Raw genomic sequence first — 6000 nt, 5'->3', positions numbered from 1 at the left:
ATTTTAACTCCCATTGGGCGCATCACGGATGTAAAAAGTTTGATTATTCCAAAACTTAACCACCTGTTTATTTCACTTCCAAATCCAATACAAGATGTCATTCTATCTCTTAGTAAGAGCCTGTTCGAATTCATTTGGAATTCAAAGTGTGATAAAGTTAAGAGAGAAATTGTTACTCTCGATTACCTAAAGGGTGGTTTAAAAATGGTTAACATTTCTAATTTCATGGCATCTCTTAAATGTTCATGGATTTAGAAATTAACTCAAGGCTACAAACCATGGATGGACTTTTTTTTATCAATAAATGGTAATGATTTTGCAAAAAAACTTATTGATTTTGGTGATGATTTTCTATCATGCATGGTTTTTCAAAGAAACAATATTTTTTGGCAAGATGTTTTTAATTCTTGGCTATGCTATACTAAGAAAATGATTAAAAGCTCATTAAATACCAAGAATGTTTTCAATATTCCTGTGTGGTACAACCCAAATATAAAAATTGCATGTAAATATGTATTTATCAAAGATTGGTATATGAAAGGGGTTAAAATCATTGGAGATTTTATGAATGAAAATGGAAACATATTTCAAGAATAGATTTTACTGAAAGATTCCATTTTTCATATATACCTCCAATGTTATATAATAGTGTTATATGTGCAATATCAAAATACTTGACATATTTGTCTATTGATAAGTCTACTTTGAAGAGAGACTGCACTACATTTATGCCATTTTATTATGAGTCTATTTTTTTTAAAGAAAAAGTAACAAAGCATATATACATATGTTTAACCTTAAATGATTGTGTACCTACAGCTATCAACAAATGGAATGCTGAGCTATGTGATATTTTGCCAAATGATCTCTGTGTACATGATGTGTTTAAAATATGTTTTAGAACTACCAATGATTCAATTATTAATTGGTTACAATATAGAATTCTCCATAGAATTCTTCCTGTTAAATATTATCTTAAGAAAATCAGAATTACTACCTCTGACTGCTGTACGTTCTGTAATGATATGCCTGAAACTATAAAACATGTTTTTGCAACTTGCAAGAAAATCCAGCCTCTATGGAATGCACTTAGTATACTTATATATGTGAAATGCAACAAAAATGTTTATTTTGATGTTTGTAATGTATTATTTGGTGTTTATCCCCTTGTTTGGGAGAATAGAATTCTAAACTTTGTAATCCTATATACAAAACAATATATATTTTTATGTTTAAAACAAAGTAAGCCGCCACACTTTTTCGGGCTTTTACACTATTTAAATCAGCTACTGATCCACATAAATCCACAAAAAATAAAATTATTTGTAACAAAATGCACAAGTAGCTGACTCCATAAAGAGAGATATCTGAGTAATTGTGTGGTAATATTATGTGGATGACTTGACAGAATGTTGATATTAGCATGTCTGGCATATATCTTCAATCTATATATTCAGCTACTTGAGACATATTGACAAAACTGCCAAAAAAGAATGATATTTGTAACGAAATGCACAAGTAGCTGACTACATAAAGAGAGATATCTGAGTAATTGTGTGGTAATATTATGTGGATGACTTGACAGAATGTTGATATTACCATGTCTGGCATATATCTTCAATCTATATATTCAGCTACTTGAGACATATTGACAAAACTGCCAAAAAAGAATGATATTTGTAACGAAATGCACAAGTAGCTGACTACATAAAGAGAGATATCTGAGTAATTGTGTCGTAATATTATGTGGATGACTTGACAGAATGTTGATATTAGCAAGACTGGCATATATCTTCAATCTATATATACAGCTACTTGAGATATATAGACAAAACAGCAAAAAGATAAAGATATTTGTAACAAAATGCACAAGTAGCTGACTACATAAAGAGTGATATCTGAGTAATTGTGTAGTATTATTATGTGGATGACTTGACAGAATGTTAATATTAGCATGTCTGGCATATATCTTCAATCTATATATACAGCTACTTGAGATATATTGACAAAACCGCCAAAAAAAATATTTTTAACAAAATGCAAAAGTAGCTGACTACATAAAGAGTGATATCTGAGTAATTGTGTGATCATATTATGTGGATGACTTGACAAAATGTTGATATTAGCATGTCTGGCTAAATCTTCAATCTATATATACATCTACTTGAGATATATTCACAAAACCGCCAAGAAATGAAGATATTTGTAATGAAATGTACAAGTAGTTGACTACATAACGAGAGATATCTGAGTAATTGTGTCGTAATATTATGTGGATGACTTGACAGAATGTTGATATTAGCATGTCTGGCATATATCTTCAGTCTTTTTATTCAGCTACTTGAGAAATATTGACAAAACAGCGAAAAAAAAAAGATATTTGTAACAAAATGCACAAGTAGCTGACTCCATAAAGAGAGATATCTGAGTAATTGTGTGGTAATATTACGTGGATGACTCGACAGAATGTTGATATTAGCATGTCTGGCATATATCTTCAATCTATATATTCAGCTACTTGAGATATATTGACAAAACTGCCAAAAAGAATATTTGTAACGAAATGCACAAGTAGCTGACTACATAAAGAGAGATATCTGAGTAATTGTGTGGTAATATTATGTGGATGACTTGACAGAATGTTGATATTACCATGTCTGGCATATATCTTCAATCTATATATTCAGCTACTTGAGACATATTGACAAAACTGCCAAAAAAGAATGATATTTGTAACGAAATGCACAAGTAGCTGACTACATTAAGAGAGATATCTGAGTAATTGTGTCGTAATATTATGTGGATGACTTGACAGAATGTTGATATTAGCAAGACTGGCATATGTCTTCAATCTATATATACAGCTACTTGAGATATATAGACAAAACAGCAAAAAGATAAAGATATTTGTAACAAAATGCACAAGTAGCTGACTACATAAAGAGTGATATCTGAGTAATTGTGTAGTAATATTATGTGGATGACTTGACAGAATGTTAATATTAGCATGTCTGGCATATATCTTCAATCTATATATACAGCTACTTGAGATATATTGACAATTGACAGTGATCTAGTGCAATGTACATCTTACATTTCTATTTTTGTTCTTAAGAACAAAAATAGAAATCCTTGGTATGTGTTCTCCCATGGACAGTAAGAAGTAACTAGAAGCTAAGTTTCTTTCATCTCGTAGCCAGTTACTAGTACCTAGCTTTTCTCACTTCTCGTAGCCAGTTACTAGTAGCTAACTTTACCTATCTCTTCTCCTCATAGTTCTAGAAGAAATATTTTCCACTGAATTGTTGTTAAATTTAGTGGTAAGATCTTTCAAAGTCTGCCTTCGTTTTTTCTGACCATCCATAGAAGTCGACAAACGGCTCTGCTGTCAGTTTTTTCTCTGCTGCCAGTTCATGAAATGTTTTCTTCATTACCCCTCTCTCCTATTCGTTTTAAATACGTATTTATAGTCCTAGGATTAATTCTGGTAAATTTTGATATTTTGTGGCCAGAATAACCTGTCCTACATAACCCGCAATGATTTTTTTTTCACCACCGTCAAATCTCCTCATGATCGACCCATTTTTAGCAGACGATTATCAACAATTAAATCGGAATAAACACTTAGGAACTATTTTAAAAACCAAAATAGATGTCGGTGTTTTTTCCTTATGCAAAAATATTTAATTTTCAAACGTATTGGTTAATTTAAAGACAGTTTAATTATTGCTAAAACAATCGACGGCCATATGGTGAACTAAATTATGGCCAACTACTACTGTATATTAAATAAGCACATTTATTTGTCTTGCACTCGGAATGACGGATTTCCACTTTACTTTCAAATAGTTCAGAAGGATGCATTGACCTTGACCTCTGGTTGCAACCCAATACCTTGACATTTGCTAAATATCACAAACACTCCCGGTTTGTTTGAATTTCGCGTAGAGCATTTGAATTGTTTAAAGCTGGCAATGGTAACAATATTACACTTTTTCAAGAGAAAAATTAACGTTTTCTTTGGATTGCTTGATATTTAAAACAATGTCAAAAACAAAATAAACGGTAAATTTTAAAATGGGTACAATCTTTCTTGGAAACAATGCAAACATCAATATTCCAACGGCTCTTGCTCTTACTTTAATGATCATTTTAGTCATGTTTAGTGTTTTTCTTTTTAAGATATTACCAAAGACTAATATCAATCATAAAAAGTTGACAATCATATTAAGCAGAAATATACCAATTTAATGTTTTTATAGCTTGTCAAGGGTAATTGATTTCAAACGTGTGTTCTTATTTTATTTGTCTTATTGATAAAACGACATACCAATTACGAAATGTTGAAACTTTTTTATATTTATCATGATGAGTATTTATAAGTTTTGTTAAGTGTATGGAAGACAAATCAATTTATTGACAGACGCCATTACAATTCAAGATCGGTGGCATTGTCATGCTTTGACTGGTTGCTACCAATTGGTACACAAACGCATCCAGAAAACACCACGCTGTCAAAAATTTGTTGTTTGGGCCATCCTAATTTCCTGCATCTTGCAATCTAATTTTTTGTGCACGGGGGCCATTCTTTGGATAAAAGGGATATCTACTGCAGCCTCAAATTCATAGCCAACAATCATATTACTTTGACAAGGCCCATTTATATCTACTTCATCACCGATGTACAGTGATTTTACATTCTCGAAAAGAACTTGCTGCTAATATATAGTTTCGTTGAATACAAGATAATTTACTTAAAGCATCATTTGATGGATGCATGTTCATCAAACGTAGATAAACCGTTCCAGGATTGTATTCTCAGTATTCCATAATAAAAACCCTCTCAATAGTTGAGTCGTACATTTTTGCACCAATGGAGTCCCAGACCCCATGGTGATTTGATAAGTAGTAAAATGTATCCACATCTGGAGCTTAACAACCTTAATCGTTCTTTTGTGCTCCCAGTAGTTATTCTGTGCATTGGCACATACAACATCTCATTGTATAGATAATCATAGATGTCCATTTCAGTTCGTTTCATGTTTATTTCGTCTTCTGAGCCCACCCACCATTAGTAACATGCTATTGCACAAAGTAATAGAAAGATCAGATGTCTCCATGTTAGTGCTGAAATACGATTGAAACAACTCATATTATTTCAAAAACTGAAATTGTTTTTTGAAATGCATTCCACACTTTTATTATTGGAACAAGGACTGAAAGTACGGAAACCTTTTATATAATTATACAATCTTATAATTTATCACGAGTAAAGATATCAACATTTTTTAAAGCAATATGAGCTGTATATTTTAGAAATTTATTTTGCTGCAAAAACCTGCTATTATGATAAGTCTGCCTGTAACTTAAACTTTTATGATAAATAAGATTTTAAAAAATCATTAATTTTTGTCAGGAGAAAGATTTCCCTTATAAGGAATATATAGCAGATCAATTTTTGTACAGGACGACAATAATTCAATTTTGCTCCAATTAAGGCTTCTTAATGGCTTTCCCACAAAAACAGAGCTAACAGAAATTTTAAAACCATGATATTTTTTGTCATTTTAGTACAAAATAACATTTTCTTCAAAAAAATTTCAACATGAAAATTGCAGCTCATATTGCTTTAACTAGTACAACTGTATAATTATCATGTACTTTGTTTTAAAAATATTCTTTACTATTTCGAACCAGGAAAGTCGTAGAAATAAAATAAACACAGGCAGCATGCAAAAAGTGCAGTTTTATATGGCGGAATTTTAAATTCTTTTTATTGAATATTGTCCCGCCTATGTGTGTCCCCGACTTGAGTGGCTATGAAATAATGTCAATAACTTGGTCAGGTTTTGTAATATTTTGTGTGAAAGTCGACGACATCTTTAATTTTTAACTTCAATTTCATGGGGCGTTTTATTCGAGGGTGCTTATGATATCCATCAAAATTTGGCTAACAGGAATCTGAATTGTTTAACAGATCACGAAGGCAACTAGGAAACC

Source organism: Crassostrea angulata, chromosome 9 (assembly GCF_025612915.1).
Source record: "Crassostrea angulata isolate pt1a10 chromosome 9, ASM2561291v2, whole genome shotgun sequence".
Lineage (NCBI taxonomy): Eukaryota > Metazoa > Mollusca > Bivalvia > Ostreida > Ostreidae > Magallana > Magallana angulata.
Note: the sequence above shows the minus strand (reverse complement) of the source record.